Raw genomic sequence first — 22,853 nt, forward strand, 5'->3', positions numbered from 1 at the left:
GCAGTCCCCTGGGATGTAGCTCAGGGGAAGGGGTGGAGTGGGGGTGGGGTGGGGGCAGAGCAGGGGTAGGGGTTTTGGGGAAGGGGTGGAGTGGGGGTGCGGCTTGAGTAGGGGTGGCAAGAGGCAGTGAAGGGGCAAAGCAGGGGCGAGGGCTTTGGGGAAGAGGCAGAGCAGGGCTGGGGGCAGCTTTCCTGGCTGGCTCAGCCGGCTGGGGGATCGGGCTGGCTGCTGGAGCAGCACGCAGCTGCATAGGCACCAGGAGACCTGTGTATGTAATGTAGTGTTTTGTGTTGGAAGAGTTGCTGTTTTACATTGTTATTGAATATATAGACATTGCTTTGTGTTTATATTAGAGAGAGAAGTTTGCCTTCATGTTTGAGGGAAGGCAGTGAGGGGAGACCACAAATACTTGAAGTAATCAGTCTGTGAACATCTCCTAGACTGGTGATTTCTTGTCTCAACTGCTCAGAAGCCAGGTATTCAGGCATGCTGAGCACCCACCACTCCTATTGTCTTCTTGGCAAGCTGTGGGTGCCTTGGGGAAACTTGCGAATACTTGGGATTAAATGAACAGAAGTCACTGTTGGTTCAGGAATGATTCATGGACAGAAAAAATGGCTAAAGGGGGGGTTTTCAGAGGTACAAAATAGAATTAGGCACCTAACTCCCATTGTCTTTAAAAGTGAAAATCTCCCCCTAAAGTCATTGGGTAATGTTGTATACACTACTGACAGAACAGGTTTGTCTTATTGTAGGCACACTTTGACTGACTGTCCAGTCCCCAATTCCCTCTGAGGGGAGCAAATCTTTCTGACCCTTTCAGGAAAAAATATGTCCCTCAGGTGCTCCTGCAACATGGAAATTTACTTCATCCCTAATGGGATTGGCTAGAATTAGTAGCTGAAGAACCAAAAGAGTCATCATATTCTTCGCCTTATATTTTCTATCAGATCTCTAGTTAGTCTCTTGAACACATGAAACAATGTTCCTTTTCATTATAGTTCCACAAGATGAGGAAATACAAAATGCAATGAAGAGCAGTGCTCTTCGGTGCATCCCTGTTGATGTTCCAGGTCTTTAAGCAGCACTACCGTTATGCTGGTTTTCAGGGGCAATGTGAAATGGTAAAGTGACGGGCAGAGCATTAGCGGCACAGGTAACAAGAGCAGCAGCATTGGAAAGCTCAGAAAAGACACTCGGTGTATCGTAGCACTCCTGTGACTTGTCATGACCCTGTGGTTGTGTAGAACCTCTGAATCGTTAGCTCTTCTACATACTCTGGCCACAATGAAAATCACAGTTGTCAGTGGGGGTGGAATTCTGGAGGGAATTCCTAGTCAACAGAAAAGAGGCCTAAACCACCAAAGATTACAAAAAAATCTCTGGTGGCTGTGGTTGTAGCTGAGTTTCCATAATCTGAGGGCCAGCCACCACTAGAGGATGACACAGCACACACATGAGCTTAGTGTCTAATAGAGCAGTGATACACACATAAGCACTCTTGACTCAGTACATTACAAACTCCATGAACACTGGTCTAGACCGCGATTGAAAATTAGAAGAAACTGCGGGTCAAAGACCTTTCCTAGTTGCTGATAACTTTCTCTTTCTTCATGTTCTCCATTGTTCCGTCCCCCCACACACACATCCCCTGTTATCTTTCTGTTCGAAGGTTTGTGGTAAGATGTAGCCATTGAGTACCTGGGTGAAAATAATAATCAGTGGTTTAACTGTGAAGAAAACATTAAAATGTGGGACAAGTTTGTGTTAATTTGTGGCCAATGTGAAAAAAGAACAAACTAAGGAAAACAGTGTTATGGTTACTGAATTGAGCTGTGGCTCAGAAGAGCTGGATTCCTTTCCTGGTTTTCCGACAGACTTCTTGTGTAACCATGGCAAGTGATTTAGGCCCAGATTTTTAGAAGCGTTTAGGCATTGCTCCACTACGTGACTCCGATGGCTAAGTCCCATTTTCAAAAGTGATCTAGGCACTTAGGTTCCTAAGTCCCATTGACATTCAAAGACAATTAGGCTCCGAAATCACTTTTGAAAATGGGACTTAGCCGTCCAAGTCACATAGACCTTGCAGCGCTGAGTGGAGCAATGCCTAAATCAGTGGTTCCCAAACTTGTTCCACCACTTGTTCAGGGAAAGCCCCTGCTGGGCCGGGCTGGTTTGTTTACCTGCCGCGTCCGTAGGTTCGGCCAATCGCGGCTCCCAGTGGCCGCAGTTCGCTGCTCCAGGCCAATGGGAGCTGCTGGAAGAGGCGCGGGCCAAAGGACATACTGGCTGTGCTTCCAGCAGCCCCCATTGGCCTGGAGCAGCGAACTGCGGCCAGTGGCGGAACAAGTTTGGGAACCACTGGCCTAAATTCCTCTGAAAATCTGGGGCTTAGTCTCGTTCTGACTCAGTTCCCTATCTGTAAGATAGGATGATACTTTTTTCTATCTTGTCTGTTTAGTATGTAAGCAAATTCAGGGCAGCAATTGTCTCTTACTTTGTGTTTGTGCAGCACCTAGCGCAATGGGGCCCGAATTACAGTTGGTGGTCCCCATAAGCTACTGGAATATGTATAATAAAACAAATCACTCGTACGTCCTTTGAAGACAAGTACATGTTCTTCTAGAGTTGCAGGTATCCAGTCTTCAGTGGGAGGAACAGATTTTGCTCAGTATTGGAGAACGTTTGTGCTGAACAAATTCTTTGTTTTTAAGATGTATTGTTCTGGTATAAGAATTCTGCCCAGGGCTAAGATCAACACCCAGATACCATCAGTCACATTCAAACTGATCAATATTCACCAAAACCCCCTGTCCCTTATCCAAAAGGAATTCTTGCTCACACACTCACTGCGATGGACAGATAGAGGCAATGGACATGCCCCACCTGCTCACTGTCTTCTTAAAGGTTTTGGAAATCTCTAATACCTAACATCGCCTTTGACGTTTATTTAACGTTCTGATACTGGGAGTGTGTCTGTCTGTTACAAATGCAGCCTAAGGTGGTGCATGCCTCCAGTATTCTCAGAGAGGCATGTATGAGCCACATTGATATATACTTGGGGTGTTATTGGATTTTAATAATCTGAGCACCATCAGTCCACTAGACATTCTGGCAAGAGAGCAATGGCAAGAAAAGAGGGCTGAGAGTGGGGAACGTCTGAAAAGCATGTATACCCACCCCTAAGGCACAAATAGAGTAGCAGAAATGTCAAGAGTCCCGGGGACACCATCAGCAATCAAATGAAAAATATGTAAGTGGTGCTATTCTACTTTGTTCAGGTCCCTGCAGTGCATTCAGCACCACGGTCTCTCAGTATTTGTGGCTGCACTTTTTCCAGTTGTGTTGTGTGCATGTGTGTGTTCAACACAGAGGTTGGGAGTTTCAAAGGGAGCCGAAGGGAGCTGGATGCCAAATTCCCATTGAATTTCTCTGGGAGTTGGATGTTTAATGCTCTTCGGCCCCTTTGAAATTCCCACCCATAATTTCCATCTACCTTCTGAGCAGGGTACATGCCCCCAAATTATCTGCAACTCACTATTTCAAGGCATTTTAGTTGAGGAAGGAAAGTGGACTCTTGATGCAATGTAATTTGAATATATAGTACTGGTGGACACCAGGCATTGAGGAGTATCATAAGGGGGAAAAAATGCAAACTATGGCCTCAATTCAGCAAAGCACATGTTTAAAGGTAAACTCTTGAGTAGTTCCATTCATGTCTGTAGCACTACGCACATACATGGGTCAGAGTCATGATGCCTACTGTGCAAGAAAAGTTCCCTCAATCTTCTTTATTTCTGCTTCTCTGCTTCCTCCTTGCCTATTATCTCCAGCTGCAACATGCCTTGTTATATTTAACTTACGTTGTTATCTCCACAGAGCAAGGTCCTTCTCTTTATGTTCTATGTGAAGTTCCATGAACACCTCTGCACGTAAATCTTACAAGTGCAAAAAAAAAAGTAATTAGTGACAGTGATTTCTTTTTCAAGTAGGAGTGAGAAGTGAATGCACTCTAGTGACTAGAGTAAGACAACTCCTGTTTCAGTGGGCCAGTTCCTCAGCTGGTGTTAAATCAACCTACCTCCATTGACTTCAGTCGGACTACACTGATTTACACCAGCTGAGGACATTATTCAGTGGCATAACATTTGAGTAAAACAGTGTGAATAGGGCCCAGAATCTGTAAAATGCAGATGATAATAATCATCTACTTTACAGGGTTGTGTTTTGAGCCTTAATAAAGTAATGGGGTGCTCTGAGACCCTCTGAAACATGGTTCTGTGCACAAGCAAAGTATTTTGAACAGCGCTGCTTCTTTGCCACTAAAGAACTGAGTTCACTAGCACAGCCTCAGATACACATATTTTTACTGCTCTGTCATGGCACTGGGAATTGAACTCACAGTTTGAGGACATCAGAGGGAGTAAATGGCAGGCACAGGAGGGCCTTTAAATTCAACACAGGCTTTTCTTGGCTTGAAAAGTTTAGGGGTAGTTGTTACAAGCACCTAAAAACACCTTCCATTCCTCTCCAGGTACTTTATTCATTTTTAATTACTGTTTTATCTCTAGGGTGTCCTAACTGCATGCATTGCTTGATGTTATTTTTTCTGTTCATTTCTCAGTATGTCCATTCTTCTCCTTGTGCTGAGTTATCGAAGTACTTACTGCAACAAACACATTGAATAGGGGAAAATACATCTCTTTGACTTGTCAGTTTTCTCTGACTTTGAGGCATCTTTGTTCAAAGCAGAAGTTATGGTTTAATTGATCTTTTCGTATGTTAGTAAATCCTTGTCTAACCATTCCTTGTCTTTCCACTGCGGCATTTTGCTTACACTTCAGGGAGAAGAGTTTGGTGTCCAAACTGGGGGGCTAATCCTCCACTATTGATATCCATGGAAGTTGTGCAGTTGAATTCAGTGGTGCAGGATTGAGCCAGCACACAGGAAAAGCTCCATTAACTTCCATGGAGTTACTGCTTATTTGTGGCAGTGTGAGAGGAAAATATGGTACATAATTTATAGAGGTTGGTCTTTTCAATGGGAACTTGTCACTTAATTTCTTTAGTCTCCTTTGAAAATCAAAGACTCAAACTGTGTACAGTTATTTCAGTTTGTAGTGAAGGCTAATGCACTTCATTGTTTTCAACACACCATTAGCTACTCTCCTTTAGGACATTTTAAAAAGCTACTACAAAACCAGGACATTTTAAAAGCGCTATTCAGTGTTATGAATTTCTTTTTATGGAAGGATAAATATAATTCTTCCAGCTGGCAAATATTTGAACCATTTCTTCTTTTGGGACAAGGTGAGCTTTACAAGCAGCATATGCAGCTGAATTCATGTCCTATGCACCATGTTGGCATTTTAAATTTACCAAAGATCAGGTCTTGGATGCCTGCACTTTAAAAGGTGAGACAAACAATAGGGACTTTGAAATATCATGTACACTTTGGAAATGATTTATTATATGTATGTATTTCAACATTTATTACATGATGTCTTGTAGGTAAATACTTTGAATTCCGGGAACATAGAAATACAAAATCTGTTGCTGTATGTCTGGAGATCAAATATTATCCCAAATTTTAAGTACTAGACATTTTCAATGAAGATCCTGCTTTTTTATTTTTTGTAAATGTCCCCAGACTCCTAGCTGGGATATTGATTTGTGCTTGTTGGTCTTTGTTCTTTGCCATAACAGCATCACATGATACTGCTTAGGAGGATGACACGAAGCTTGCCTTTGTGTCCCCTCAGTTCTTGGCCTTCTGTGCTCTGTGATGGCTTCCAGCATAATTTGGAACAGTCTGACTGGTGCTCTATTTTGCATGGGTACCAGTAGTCCTAAGGGACCTCTCTGGCAGCTGGTGAACAGCGCTAAGGAGTTCATAGAATATCAGGGTTGGAAGGGACCTCAGGAGGTCCAATCCCCTGCTCAAAGCAGGGCCAATCCCCAATTTTTGCCCCAGATCCCTAAATGGCCCCCTCAAGGATTGAACTCACAACCCTGCGTTTAGCAGGCCAATGCTCAAACCACTGAGCTATCCCTCCTTAGCCATGCTCCTAACTGCAGGCAGATGTAGTGGTACAGGAACTGCTATTCTTGCTCTACACCTGAGATTCCCCTTACTAGAAAAGGGACCCTCCTTCTGTGGCCGCTTAAGCTCTATATTTATGCCCAGAATCAGCCGGTGAGGAGGGTTAAAACAGCCAGGCCACAACAGAGAATCAAGCTCTTTCTGTTTTTCTTTTCTTTTCTTTTCTTTTCTTTTCTTTTCTTTTCTTTTCTTTTCTTTTCTTTTCACGACCAGCCAGTGATCTTTTTTCTCTAACTTTTCTCATGATCGAGGGGCCAATCCTACAAAAGCTTACTATCAAGTATAGTAAGCACTTCAAATCCATTGAAATAAATGCCAGGCTTTGCACTAACTTTCATGGGCTTTAGACCTCAGCCTGAGGTTGATAGCATTTGCAGGTCTGGCCCCCTATATATTCTTTCACTATCTTCTGTTGGGAAAGAAATAGCAAATTATTTGGCCAAAAGTTACCCCCAGAAAGCTTTAATAAAATAATATGCATGCATCTCTGAATGATACCACTAAACTTTGTGCATTTGAAATGACGTTTTGACTGATCGAAAATTATTTTTCCCCCAAAATTCATTTAATGGGAAATGTCTAATTTCCTTTTTTTTTTTTTTTAATAACCACTCCAATTTGGAATGGAAAGAAAGTTCAAAGTGTTGGAATTTCTGTTCCTCGAAAATTCCAAGTTTCAACCAGCTTTAGCATGGACATTCCTTTGTGGTGGGGAGTGGGGACATTGCCTGGTCTCCTTGACTAAAATTGCCGTTTACATCCACACACACAGTGTGCTGCATGAAAACTGGTTGTTATTCTCTATCTGCATTTCAGTGATTCTCTATTTTAGTCTTTGTTTTCTAACATGCAACCGTAATGGCTGTGAAACAGTTTGTTATAATCTTTGGGATTAATTTCCGGAAAAAGATCACCTTTCAGTGCAGACATTTTGCATGCTTGCTCTTTGTCCAAAGGCAAATTTTGTGGCTGGTTGAAAATTTAAAGAAAATCCTTTCACCCATTTTTGAGTTTGTGTTAGGAAAACCGACATTATTCCATCTGTAGAATAATATCAGCACATTTCCTACTCATACAGTTAACTTACAAACAGGCAATTTTGGGGACTTGAATATTGACATGTGAACAGTATTGGGCCCAACAGGAATAGCTCCTTGACAAATGGCCTACGTCTCCATTGCCTTGCACCCTGTGTGGTCAATAATCATGTGCTAGAGCCTGTTTCAGTTTCCATTGATTTCAGTGGGAGCTAGATCAAGGCCTTACAATAGCATGAGTGCAAAGTGGACATAAAATGCTACCTCGTAAGGTTTTATGTTGACTTTGCACAGGTGCAAATGGCTACGCAAAATGTAAGGCAGTGAAGAATCAGACCTTGTCTCCACTGGAGGTGTTTGAGAAAGAGGGCAGGAAGCTCATTTGCATGAGCTACTCCCCAGGTAATCTCAGTGCTTCCCAACCAGACTGTCCTCCGTGCAGCTTGAAATCTAACTTGATATCTTTTTTTTCATGAGATTACAAGTTTGCTTGATAAAAGTAATAGTATTGATGTAATATACTGAGACTTCAGTAAGGTGTTTGACTTGGTACCGTGTGATATTCTGATTAAAAAACTAAGAACAGTATAAAATTAACATGGCACACATTTAATGGATTAAAAGCTGGCTGACTAGTAGGTCTAAAAATGTAATTGTAAATGAGGAATCATTATCAAGTAGGTGTGTTCCTGGTGGAGTCCCGCAGGGATCAGTTCTTGGCCCTATGCTATGTAACGTTTTTATCAATGGAAGAAAACATAAAACCATCACCGATAAAGTTTTCAGGTGACACAAAAATTGGGGGAATGGTAAATAGTGAAGAGGGCAGGTCACTGATATAGTGCAATCTGGATCAGTTGGTAAGCTAGGCACAAACGAACTATATGATCTTTAATATGGCGAAGTGTAAATGTGTACATCTAGAAGCAAATAAAGTAGTCTATACTTACAGGACAGGGGACTGTATCCTGGGAAGCAGTGACTCTGGAAAAGATTTGGTGGTCATGGTGGATAATGAGCTGAACATGAGTTCCCAATGTGATGCTGTGACCAAAAGGTCTAACGCGATCCTTGGACACATAAACAGGGAAATCTTGAATAGCAGTAGAGAGGATATTTTACATCTATATTTGGCACTGGTGAAATCACTGCTAGAATACTTTGTCCAGTTTTGGTGTTCACAATTCAAGAAGGATGTTGATAAATTGGAGAGGGTTCAGTGAAGAGCCATGAGAACGATTAAAGCATTAGAAACCTTATAGCAAAAGACTCCAGGAGCTAAATCTATTTAGCTTTACAAAGAGAAGGCCATGGAGTGACTTGATTACAGTCCATAAATATCTACATGGGGAACAAGTATTTAATAATGGACTCTTCAATCTAGCAGAGAGAATTATAAAACACTTCAATGGTTGGAAGTTGAAGCTTGACAAATTCAGACTGGAAATAAGGTACATTTTTAACATTGATGTAATTAACCTCTGGAGTAATTTACCAAGACTTGTGCTGGATTTTCCATGACTGGTCATTTTAAAATCAAGATTAGATGTTTTTCTATAAAATATGCTCCAGATATTTTTTTTTCTTAAGTTGTTTCTTAAGTAGAGGAGGTCTGGCTAGATGATTACAAGTTATGTCAGAAGAGAACTTGGCCTGAAAACCAAAAGTTCACCAGAATAAAATTTTTGAACTGATAGGGAATTAATAGATTTGATATTCAAATGGACAGATCTTGCAGTGATTCCTCTGAAAGTCCACATTTATTATCTATTAGCATTAAAATAACATTGTTATCTTTAATGTAAAATGAATAATTATTTCATGTGACAAATAATGTGGACTGCTTTTAGCTGGTTGTGAAACATTTTTAAATAGTAACAGAAAGCACGATTTTTATGAGGTCACTAGCAAAACTTATAGATTGAGTTGAAGTTATAAAAAAAATTCATTATACTTTAAAGGGCTCTCTAACATTTTCATTTATATGTAGATGTACTAGCTTAACTCCAGTAATTAATAAAATGCACTTGCCTCTGTTACAGCTGCTATTGTTAGCATAGCCAAGAGCTAAAAATGTATGCAAATGTAAGGACAAAACAACAATAAATGCTTTTAGTTATCCTCTAACACTTGGAGATAATGGGATAAATAATCCATAGTGGATAGGTTCTGAGAGAGCAGGTCTTTGACATGAAAATGCTTGTTGCTAAGGCAACTTGTTATATTTTGCATAGCAAATATGGTTTGGATGAATACTGCTTGTGTATCTCCCTAAGGTCTTTTGGCTGCAATTTTATTTTAATTGGAACTCTTCACCTGGCCTTGGATATTGCTTATGGAAGAATCTCGGACACACTTAGGGCATCTCTACACAGAGACTTAGTGTGTGGCAAGGTTAAGTCGACAGCACACCAGCTTGCCTGGTTCTAAAGCTACATTGTGTGTTTCGACGTAGTGCTGCTGGGATTATAGACTCCATGTAACACACAGGAACTTGAATTCATCCAAAACTCTAAAAGAGAAATTCTGGTTGGTCCTTCCACGTTATGGGTGGAGTTGGCAGCATCCCCAAGAGTTAAGGTTGCCCAGCATTTTCCATTATAGCACCAACCAGAACTGGTTAAATTCATGGATTTTTGAGGTCACAGGGGGAATTCTAGCAGCAACTGAGAGGCCTGCAGTTATAATGTAATTCAGCAGGAATCCTCCTGTTCTGCTTGTGAAAGCTAAGTACCGTCCCCTGCTTCTATTACTCCTGTTCCTGACAGGAATGATTGCAAGGGCAATGGGTGGTATGGAAGGCCTATCACTGACAGGAATATGGGCACATTACGCTACTATGAAAGCAACATTAATTTGCTGTTGTTTTGGAGATAAAACCATTTTCTCCAAGCCAGTTGGCACATTATTGGAAGATGGGGTCACTTTACTAAGACTGCAGACTCTTTGGGACAAGGATCGTCTCTGCCTTCGTTCATGTACAATGTCCAGCACAGTGTGGCCCAGAGCCCTGATTTGGGCCCTCTAGTTGCTACTGCAATTCAAATGATATTACTGCTGGTGACAATAAGATAGAGTTAATGGGTATATTGGAAGGTTAGTAACAACTAGCTAAATTTCATGTAGTCATAGAGTTTTGTTTGAGGGAACTTTTATAAAAAGTCTAATATTAGTAGAGTTAAAGTAAGGTAGCACACAGAGGCCCCAGTCAGGATCAGGAATTCATTGTGCTTGGTGCTGTACAAAGACATGAGTTCCCAATGTGATGCTGTGGCCAAAAGGTCTAACATAATCCTTTTTAATGAGCATCATCAGCATGGAAGCATGTCCTCTGGAGTGGTGGCCGAAGCACGAAGGGGCATACAAATATTTAGCATAGCTGGCATGTGAATACCTTGTGACTCCCGCTACAGAAGTGTCTGTTCTCACTTTCAGGTGCCACTGTAAATAAGAAGCAGGCAGCATTATCTCCCATCCACATAAACAAATGTGTTTGTCTTAGCGATTGGCAGAATGAGAAGTAGGCCTGAGTGGACTTGTAGGCTCTAAAGTTTTACACTGTTTTGTTTTTGAGTGCAGTTATGTAACCAAAAAAATCTGCATTTGTAAGTTACACTTTCATGATACAGATTGCACTTCAGTACTTTTATGAGGTGAATTGAAAAATACAATTTCTTTTAGTATTTTTACAGTGCATGTATTTGTAATCAAAACTAATAATATAAAGTGAGTCCTGTGCACTTTGTATTCTGTGTTGTAACTGAAATCAATATTGAAAATGTAGAAAAACATCCAAAATATTTAATAAATTTCAATTGATATTCTATTGTTATAAGTGTGATTAATCACGATAAATTTTTTAAATCACGATTAATTTTTTTGAGGTAATTGCGTGAGTTGACTGCGATTAATTGACAGCCCTAATTTTTATATAGCTTCCACACTGTAGAATGTATCTACGGCCTTTTGCAAAATGAATCAAGAAAACAAAAATTATTTATGACCACACAAAGCATTCTATATAGATCCTACCACTTTTAATTTCAAAGAGGCTGAGCAAATTAACTGAATCAGTCACAGCACACATCAAATGTTATCGGTCCAGCAATCAACTGATTTAAATTCAGCTGTAAAATGCCTTAGTTAAGCATATTAAGGAAACTCTATCATCATTAGCACATCTATGAGGCCTTTTATCTAGAAAATTAAAGTGCTTTTCAAAACCAGTTCAACCTGCATTGAGGTTCACTACCAATAGTCTTAAGTGACCTCTTTAAAATATTGCTGAGGTTAGCCGTACAATGTTGTTTGACCTTTAGTTAAAGATAACCTCTACTAAGTAATCAATTTGACAGGTTTCACTTTATTAATGAAAGAAGCCCTAGTGTTATGTATGCACTGTCTTTGTCCATTTAACAAACTGAGTCACTGAGGTTAGATGGGCTAGTTCTAGGCAGGATTGCCCGAAGGAGTGTATTTCCTAGTATTTTGTCCAGAGTGCATTTAAAGGCTAACCGTTAAGGCTTCCACCACTTCCTTTGGATTTTCCTTTTCTTATCATCCTGTTTCTTCTATTGTGGTTACTCCTGCTTAGACCACCAAGAAAGCTCCCAGCCCACATCTTTGTTACTCTTCTCTGAACTCACTCCAGTTTGTCTACTGAATCTTTCGGGCACTGAGGTTCGAAGAACTCAATGCAGTTTGTTTGCGGGCCCAGAGCTTGGTGTATGGAAGCCAATGTAGCTATGACAATTTATACTAGCTGAGGATCTGGCCTTAGATATGGTCTCATCAGTGCTGCAAGAAAAGGGTGATGGACTCTCTAGTATATTATGTACTGCCTCTCCCTCTAAAGCCCCACATCAGATCTGCCCAATGCTCCCTTTGCACAGATTTCATCTGGGCTTTTCAGAGGTGCCCAAATGCCAGGGATCCTTAAAGCCTAGACTTCAGGTCTAGGAAACTTTCCATTCACCCAGTCTTCCCCACCTTCAAGTGGAAGTGGCATGTTGATTAAATGTTGTCCTGGTGGGATGTATTGTTCAGCTTGCGAGAAGCATACTCTAGAATGTGGATTTTAGTCTAACAGCCAAAACTCCTTCTTACAAGCACGTGTAAAGCAGAATTCCGACCCTTACCTACAAACCACTTTGGTGTTTTATTTCCATTTCCCTTTGCTATATTTTTCACTGCACTGGTGAGCCCATGAAGGTGGCCTGTAAAATTGTTGTCACTGTTGTAGCCAGATGGCTGTTCAAGTCCTAGTCTTCCCAGTCCTCACTCCATAACACCTAGGTAGCTTGTTGATGCTACTCTGTCAAGTGAACAGATGAAAGCAAAGTATTAAGATTCCTGATGGAGCTTCCCTGTAGAGCAGGACAGAAGAGATGGTGACTGATAGCAATGACCTAAATAGAGCTGTGCGAATAATGGATTTTTTGGCTCACGGGCAATTCAAAAAAAAAAAAAAAATTGGGACAAAAAATTATTTCAGGTTGAACCAGAAGCCATGGCTTGGGGTGGAGCTGGGGTAGAATGGGGCTGGGTAGCGCTCCCTCCCTCCCCGACATGGGGCCTGCCCCAGACCCTACCATGCCGCCCTGAACATTACTCTGTGCCCCCCTAGGGGCGTGCGTCCCACGTTTGGGGACCACTGAGATAGGGTGAGTAATGTCAGCAAAGATCTTTACCCATCACCAGGGGATGATTATCAACAAATGGGCAGAGTGCAATTGCTGTGCTATACCCAGTTCAGTACTCATAGACACTGCTTAGCTTCTTGCTACCAGTCAGCAGGCACATCTGGTTCAATATACCCTATTATGTAATTTTCTTCTTGCAAATCTATGACTCTCAAGATGCCGTATTTCTTTCTCCTCCTCCTACACAGAACACTTAATGTTAATGATTTTTAAAGCTTTCTTTTCTGTCTGATTTCCATTTGCAGCCCTGCACAGACTGGGGATTTCAGTGTTTACAGAATTGCCCATCTATCCATCGCACAAGGTAAGACGAGGGAAATTTGATTGTTCTCCTATGATAGTTGCAAAAATCCGGAGGGCATGTGCCTGCCTCCACATGGAATTTCCATAGGAGAAATTAGTCAATTTGCTGTATGTTGGTGCATCTCATCAAAATCCAATTTGGAGGGGGAAAAGAATAAGCATGGCTGGTTGGCTGGCTGAGTCAACCCTTCCCTAGTGACCCTTGTGAAAGCTTAAGCAAATTAACTCTAAACAGAAAAAAAGTGAAATAGCTATTAAAAGGATATGTTTAACAATACATCACCATCTCTTCCCCTTTACTGGCCTAATAGGGCCTCATTGTCAATGAAACATGCTCAAGCGGTGGTATTCTATCCCTTCTAGCCCCTGGATAACTCTCATAGTTGTGGTATTTCAAACAAATCATTTATGGGCTAAGCTGTGCCCTTATCTGTCTTGGCTGAGTAGGAGAGTATAGGGTGTGAGACTCACCCCCACAACTCCCTTATTCAGCCTACGCAGATCTTGGATCTAGGTCTGATGTGATGCCCCTGGTATTCAGGTATTGCTAAAGTGTGAGCAAATGGATAGAGAGGAGTCGGGGGGGAACAGAGCCTTGGCTCTGCACCCACCCTATTTACCAACCAGTAAAACTGTCCATCCATGAGAGGGGGAATCAGCTACTTACTTCCCCTACCTAGAGAAAAAAGGAAGGAACTGACACTGAGTTGCTTTCTAGAGTTGCACCTGGGATATAGGAAACGATGCATGGTTCTTTCCTCAGGACAGCTACAAAGGCTCAGGCCTGGCCTACACTGGGGAATTAGGTCAGGAGACCTGCGTTGGCTTAGGTAGTGTCTTCACTGAAAGGCCACAGTGGCGCAGCTGCAGCGATGCAGCATTTTAAGTGTGGACAAGCCCTCAGTCTACTTCTAGAAGTTGGAAAGGGAAGCACCCTGTGGGAGTTTCCACTTGTAGGGCCAGATTCTGACACCCTGACTCTCAGTGAACAGTACATAACTCCACTAATGTTTTTATTGATTACTAATTCTGAACAAAGTTCTGGATCAGTTTGGGCTTTTTTCCCCCCCAACAGATTCACTCTTCCTTAACATGAAGTCAAATGTCACACGGAAAGCAGATTTCAAGGCTTGTGTAAAAAAGATTCCTTGGGCAAAAAATCTAGAGCACATATTCATAGATTTTGAAGGCAAGATGAAGCCATTGTGATCACCTGGTTTGTCCTCATGCAGAGCACAGGCCATGGAATTTCACCCCGTGAGTCCTGGATCAAGCATAATAACTTGTGGTTGTATTAGGAAAAATACAAAAGCATCCAATTGCGTAGACATCCAACCCAACATATGTATGGTTAATCCATTACAGACAAACAGCGTTTCGTTTGCATTACTTGTCTGGCTTAAAAATCAGCCGAATGAAAATGGATCGATTCCCTTCTCAGAGAATGGCCTCCTGATTAAAATCTAAAACAAACAAACACAAAAGAACATTAGTGCCACTAGTACTCCTTTTCTTTTTGCAAAAGACCATTAGTACTGTGTTCTAAATGAGCCGTTAGGCTGCTGCTCCTCCATTTTAGCCTCTGTGTACTGCCAATGTTTTCCCAAGACTCCCTTGAAATGAATGGAATATTAGGATGTACAGTTTGTAGTAGATTTATGAGCACAGCAGATGTGTTCTACCTCAAGGTAACTTCTCTGTGTTCAGCTGCAAGGAACAGTTAATGCAGAATGGTCTTTAAAGTTGGATAATGGTTAATGTCAAATTGGTAAATACCTCTTTTTTTTTTTTTAAATAACAGCAGGACTGTTGTCCATTGGCAGTAGCCTAATATTCACAAATGTGCGTAAAGGGTAGAAGATGCTTTAATAAAAAAAAAATCTAATGTCACGGAATATAACTAGAACCCCACCTATAGCAAATAAATAAAAGGTGGTTAGCTGATTAAAATGACTCCCTGAGTTATAAAAAATAGAGGTTGAGATTTTCAGTCAGGCCTAAGAGTTAGGTGCCCAACTCCAGTTGAAAGTCAAAGGGAATTTGGCATCAAACTTCCTTAGGCATATCAGAAAATTCCAGCCAGAATATGTATGTGCTCTGTCATCTCCTGTCCCAAATGTTTGGAAAGGATGGGTGGGCGTAAGCATGTTAGCGTGGGTAATTGTGAACTATGATTAAAGTAAGAGCAAGCTGAAAGGATGTATTGAATACAATGGAAGCACAGTGCTCACACTTTGGGCCCAGTGTTGGTTTTTTTCCCTTTACAAGTGGAGTTTTGTTCATGTTTCTCATTCTAAGGGGATAGGAGATTTTCAGTTGTGTGCGCTTTTCCTCAGTACATTTGCTTTGAGTCCTATACCGCCTGTGTGGTGATACTGAGGGCCTGATCAACTGGCTTCATCGGACGCAGCCCGTCAGCTCTTTAACTTCAGTGGAGCTGTGCCCACTGGTACCAGCTGCAGATCTGGCCCTGTTATGTATGTTTATGGGAGGGGAAAAGGGCTGAGCCAGTAACCTCACAGGGTACATCTACACGGCAAGCAGCATCCTGCAGCGGTCAGGCTCAGAGCCTTCAGCCTGGGCTCTGAGACTTGTAGTTGCCCCAGCTGTGTAGACTTGTGGTATCACATCAGCCCGAGACGTTCAAGAGGCTTGTGCCTTGACATGCTAAAGCTGCTGAGCTAATGACCTCTCAGAAGCTTGTGTCCTGACCCAGTGGGATAGAAGTGCTGAGCCATTGGGCCCACTCTAATTGCTTTGCATTTAGATACTGCAATTACGGGGCCGTATTTACTTGAACTAACTATGAGTAAGGGTTGTAGCATGGTGGCCTTACTAAGTAAGGCCTTGTCTGCACACAGAAGTTGCACTGGTTAAACTTAATTACTTTAAGTGAGTTAGTTAAACGGATGTAAACCCTGTCCATAGTAGTTTTTATTAATTGTTAGTATTCGTATAATTTCAGTTCAAGAGTGACTTAGTTTAGTTCAATTCATGCACCGTCCCAATCAATTTAAGTTAAATGATATAAACACTAGCAATTACAGAGACCCTGTGGTTGGGATGAATGCCACACTATCTTTATATCCTCTTTATACAGACTCTTACCAATATGCTCTTCATCCTGAATAGTGGCTCTAAATCAGGGGTGGGCAAACTTTTTGGCCTGAGGGCCACATCGGGGTGCGAAACTGTATGGAGGGCTGGGTAGGGAAGGCTGTGCCCCCCAAACAGCCTGGCCCCCACCCCCTCCCACTTCCCGTCCCCGACTGCCTCCTCCTGGGACCCCCCACCCCAAACCGCCCCCCCGGGATCCCACCACCTATCCAACCCCCCCTGCTCCCTGTACCGTCACTACCCTGACCTATCCACACCCCCGCCCGTTGACAGGCCCTCCGGTACTCCTATGCCCTATCCAATCCCCGCTGTTCCCCAACCCCGATCGCCCCAGAACCTCCGCCCCATCCAACTGCCCCCTGCTACCTGTCCCCCACCCCTAACCACCCCCTGTCCCCTGACTGCCCCCCGGAACCTGCTACCCAATCCCCGCACTGCCACGCATGCGTGCCACCGCATCCTCCTTACCATGCCGCTCAGAGCAGCAGGAGCTTGCAGCCCCACTGCCCACGCGGCGTCGTAGCTACGGGGGAGGGAGAACAGCGAGGGAGGGGCCGGGAGCTCAGGGGTCGGGCAGGACAGTCCCGCGGGCCAGATGTGGCCCACAGGCCGTAGCTTGCCCACCTCTGCTCTAAATGTTCACAACTAACACCACATGAGCCAGATTTATATTGTGTTAAGAGGGTCCATACAGCCTTTTCCGCCAGCTTAACTAAATCAATTTTAAATCTTGCTTTAGCTCAGAGCTTTGTGTGTAAACAAGCCCTAAATCAAAATTAATGTCAAGAGGCTAAATTGTGCTCTTAGCTAGTCTATGCTGGTTTAAATCTAGAGTAATTCCACTGACCACATTGGAATTAATACAGATATACACGTATAATTGAGAGCAGATGCTGTCCTAGGTATTTTAAATTGATTTATGTACAGATTGGGGAGGTTCCATAATAAGATGCAAGTTAGTCTCACTTTGTTTATATCTAGATTTCATTAGGATCATTTAGAAATGGATGGTGTCTATTTGTCCATTTCAAAAGTTTCACATCTCTGTGTCCATGCATTTCTATTGTGTTCATTACGGTGTTATCTCAGGGCTAAATACTAAGGGTTACATTATAGATGTCCAAAAATATTGTTAAAATGGGAAATTGTGCCAGACCATGTTTAATTTGAGAATATATTGTGTATTTCCATGTGTTTGTATTACTGAAATGCTCCTTGTCATTTTCATCTGCCTGTTGTCTCCACAGCTGAGGTGGTGTTTGTACCTCACTTATTCCTACTCAGGACTCAGAATACATTTTTTTCATCTGAAATTTAAGCCTGTTCTTGGCTGGAGAAATCCATTTTAGTGGGGTGCTCAAGTAAAAATTTCCCCAAACTACACCCCTTCTGAGGGGATGCAAGACGCAAAACAAAACATGAACACAGATCACTGTTCTCAATCTGAGAGTATTGCGGGGGTCACTAGTGACATATTTATTCCCCCAAATATTTCATTCAAACTATGTACCTGATCATGATCTTCAGCTATCTGATGGTAGCATTTAGCCTTAAGATCCTGTCTATGTGGGATGAAGAATCATGTTTGCTTAATTCATTTAAAACACAGGTGTAGATTGGTTCAGGATACATTGGTCTAAGTGTGATTTGATCAGAATATGTGGATGTCCTACTGTGTTTAAACCAAATAAACACAATTCAGCAAACAGTTTTCTACTCTAGACAGGGCATTAAGGCTCATCTAAACTAAAGAACTGCATCGTTTCAATGCTAAACAGTCCAACTAATTGGTTATAGCTATTTGCCCCTGAATTGATCCGGAGTATCCACACTACCTTGCTTGTATTGTGTACGTTGGTCCAGTATGTCCACAAATATTGCTCCTGCCAACTATTGCAGTATCTTTGAAAAGGACTGAGGGACCAAACGTGTATCCTGGGAGACCAGATCTATATATCCAGATCTTTTAGTAGTCACTGCCTCTTTCTGCATTCGCCATCAAAATGAACTATATCTCAGAGTAGCTGATGGAAATGGGCCCTGTGGGCCAAATTGTGCTCTGGCTTATGCCAGAGTAAATCTGAATAACTCCATTCAATTCAATGAAATGTCTGCCTTATGTACAGTACTGGAAAAGTGGGTAAAATCCAGCCTGTCCCTATGGAAGTCAGTAGAGGTTTTGCAATTGGCTTCAGTGAAGGTCAGGTTCACCTCCTCCTCTTCCCTCCCCCCCCCACATACACAGTAATTTAGTCTAAACCATAAATAACATCATTCACTGATACTAACTCTCTTCTCTTGTTGCAATGGCATGCTTGATTTATACATCGAGGTCCATGGGCCAGAAAGCCAATAATCGCTCATTTTCTTATTTCATAGTTGTTTATTATTAACAATATCTGGTCCCTCTTTGCCTATGTGGCACATTGGTTTAGTGTCTTACCCTTTTATGAGGTTCTAGAGAACAGGGTTCAAATCCTCCATCATTTCACAACTGGAAATGTGGCTTCTTAAGCCTAGCTCATGTGCCCATGTTGAGGAAAAAAATAAAATAAAAGTAGAAGAAGGGGGCAGCCCAGGCCTGGACTACCATGTTATGGGTTAGGACTGATGATCATTGGCAAAGCTTTCTCGGGAAACTCACATTGTTCATACAAGACTTATTAGTAGAGCTGTGCAAATATCAGATTTATTTGTGTATTTATTTATTGGTTTGCGGGCAATTTTGACCAATTAAAAAAAATTGTTTTGGGTCGAACCAAAAATCAAATCGTTTGAAATTTCAGCAAATAATAAAACAAAGTTTCAATGTGAACAAAATATTTCAGTTTGATTTTGAGCCTATTTTTACATTTTTAATTTTAAAATAATAAAATAAAAGGAAATTATGAAACAAAAGGTCATTCTGAACTGAAAAAAAAAACAACCCTGAAACATTTCTTTTTTAAAAAAAGTCAAAACAGAACATTTTGATTATTTTTCAGCAATTCTTTTGGCAGAAACAATTCAGCTAACCTGACACAAATTCACAAAACGTTTTGGTGTCACCAAATCTTCAAAGCCCTTCTCCCTCCTTCCCCCAAAAAGGCGGAAAAACAAACAAACACAAAACCCTATTTATTAGACTCTCATTTTCATGACTAGTACATTCACTCAGGAGATGAGAACACACCGTGAACTATAGTGCTGAAATTGTTGTCACATATAATTGTATCATTCGGCTTATTATTAGAGGTTTGAAAGTAAATTTTTGCCCGAGCACTTTGTGCTTATCTGTTTTGTAACTGTTGTATTAACAGAGAAAAAAAAAAACATTTCTGATCCTCCTAGTAAAACGGGCATAGCTTTTTTTATGTGCTTTACTTCTGCTTCAGCACTGGCAGTAATGTCAGCAGAGATCGAAGAACACTCCTTGTGAGTGAAATGTCATTTGTAGCCAGAAGAAAGTGCAGGGGGGGGGGGGAAATGTTTGTTGTTGAGATGGCTTATAATGACTCTAGTATCTGTATTTTAAAATGTCTCCCAGGTGAATATTTAAATATAAATATTAGACATGGCTTGAAAATGATGAAAAGTTCAAAATTATGATGCGAAATGGGGAAAGCAAAATTTTCTGTCGATTATTATTTTTTAAATAGTTCTAACCGTTCTAATAAATAGACTCCAGTGAGTAGTTAACAGCTGACAATAATTTTAAAGCAGATTTGGCAGTGTCAGGGCATCCAGGACATGAATCTTTTGGAACACGTCTCCCAGGGATTTCATGGGGAGGTGGGGGAGTGACTATGAAGCCTTAAATGAAGTTTAAAGAAGCTTATCCCAGAAAAATGGTGTGGGATGAGCAGTTTTACCTTCTGCCGACTGCCCCTGTCGCCACAGGCACCTCCTGCCCCCACAGTAGTGAATCATACTGTGTGTGTTTGTGTTTGTACTATTGCCCCTTTTTTACCTGTCCGGGATAGTCGAAGTTTGAGACTTTGGGGATGTTTCAGTTGGAATTAGGAATTGGTGGAGGCTTGTAAATAAACAAGATGACATCAAAGAAAATGCCAAGTATGTACAAATCCTCTGTCTCTGAAGGAAGAAAGAATAAAAGGAACAGTTTCATAGCTCACTGCCCCAAAGCCTCTTTAGCCAACACCAGTCCCAAAAGCTGTCTCCCTAGATTTCACTAGTTGCACTGTGTTTTGACATTCACATTTGGCTTTTTATTGCCCCTCTCTCTGTGGTCTGTTCTGTTCTCAGTCTCTGTGTGATCTCGCTTCCCACATATACCTACCCAAAACAATATTCAGCTTCTGGAGGGGTTCAGGCCCATTTTTTGACTTGAGAACTTATGCTTGTTAATTGAAGAGTGAGGTCATACCTATAACTCTGAATGGGGTTTTAACCCCACCGATTACAAGGTTTCACCCAGCTCATAACAATATATTGGGTGAAAAAATCTGTATGTATCGCTGAGGTTCCTGCACATTAATGGAAAATATTATACAAGCTGGTTTTTCACAACAAAACCTGTGACTCATTCATCCAGTAGGTCTTTAGTGGGGCAGGCATTGATCTATGCCTACAAGGGGCGTCCGTGTCCCTTAGCCATTTTTCTAACAGCTCTGTAATGAGAAATTGAAAATATGACTGCTAGGGGTGTCTTTGACATATGCTGTATGCCAGTCTAGTCCCAGCATGAGGCTCCATTGGTACTCGTGGAGTACAAATTCCTTTGTTACATCATGACCTTTTAAAAACCTGCTAGTGTAGATGCTTCAATTGCCATTAAGATTCACAAGACATCATGTGGCTGCTCATCCCAGAAACCAGCATGACAAATGTACATATTAGAGTTCAAATGTTAAGGACTGAAGTTGCATGGGAAAATCCCATTAACTTCTTCCTGTCTATATAATGAAATATTTCAAGCAGTATGATCTTCAGATGCGCATACCACCCCATGTTATCTAAATATGTGTAGCCTGCTGCAGTTCTTTAGAATCAGGTTTTTGTTATTGCGACTTGCACTTGGACATGAATGAAGAAATGGTGACATCCTGTGAATATTCACTTGCTCAGAGATGCCTTATATGTTAGGGATTTCTGTCAGAACCTTTCTTCTTTGCAGCACTAAACTGTATTGTGCTTATTTATCTGGTTTGGTAGCTGACATCTCTAGTTTGCACTCACCATTATTTTGTCACCTTGTGCTGCTGAGAACTGTAAATATGGGGCTAACTCTGGATGAACATATTTGTTCCTTTTAATTACAGCCTATGGTAAAAGGGGGGAGGAAAGGGTTGCTTGGTGGGTTGTTTTCCTCCCAAATGAAGGCAAGAAATGGGATAGCTCAAAGGACTGGCGATGGGAGGCAGAAACCTTCACTGCTGTTTCCTGAGTCGGACTCAGGTTGGTAGTGAGAGCAGCCACAGTTACTGTCCAGTAATCGGTGTGAAATGGCTGAAGGATCTTAGTGCATTTATTAATGGATAATGGCCACGTCACCATAATCGTAAGAGGTACCTTTGTTAATTTCCGAAGAGAGACCAAGGACTGAATGGGTATTTGGGACATGGATTATGAAGTACCTTTTTTCGTGCCTACAAATGGTCATTTCAGAACAAAGGCAAATCCCCAGCTGGTGTAAATCAGCTTAACCCTATAAAAGTCATGAGCACGATGCTGATTTACACCAGCTGAGAATCTGGTCCAGAGCAGTTAGCGTATTTGTGGGGCGAGATAGAGACGTTTTAATGGCCTGGATCCAGGCTGGACCTCTTCAGTGGATTTTATAGAGAAAATTAAGGTCAGACTTTCAAAGTTAAGTACAGGCAATTGCATACATATGTTGTCACACACCCTATTTATGTACCTGCATAGCATACAGAGATGAAGTATTCATGCTTACATGTTGGGGAATAGGCACCTACGTGACCAGGTGTGCTCATAAATACCTTATGTGCACATCAAGTATTTGGCAGAACACAAAGTATTGCACACAACTGTGAGTATCGAACTTTAGAAATCTGGAATTTTCTCTGTAATGCTGTCCATCCGGCATGATGGCCCTAATCAAACTTAAAAAGAGACCCCAATAATCACCCCACCAAAGATTAAAATTTAAATGTATTTCTATTTTTGTTTATTTGCTTGGTTGTTAATTGTCCTGCATAAAATTGCTTGTGAATTAAAGGTTCATGTTATCATTGATTTGTTTTTCCCTTTAAACATGTGATTTGGGGGGGGGGGGAGAATAGGTAGGGAGCATAGCATTAATGTTTTATGTGAATCAATAAAAAAGAAAAGAAGGTAAAATCTGGAGTTCTGCAATAATACCAGCGGCTTACCTCCCTTTAATGTTATCACTGCAACATTCTTAGCACAGACCGTAGACAATGTGACATGATAGGGCAGGATTGTATTAGAGAGGAACAAGATTCCACCATATAGCCAGTGACTAACTGGAGGATACAATGGAAATGGGCCTCGTGGGCTATAACTACTTCAAATTATATGGTACAGAAAACAATACGACAATCAAGAGAGAGCTATATAAACAATACTGTGTTTATTAGGGTCCTGATCAAAAGCCCACTGAGGTCA

This window comes from Natator depressus, chromosome 5, assembly GCF_965152275.1.
Source record: "Natator depressus isolate rNatDep1 chromosome 5, rNatDep2.hap1, whole genome shotgun sequence".
NCBI lineage: Eukaryota > Metazoa > Chordata > Testudines > Cheloniidae > Natator > Natator depressus.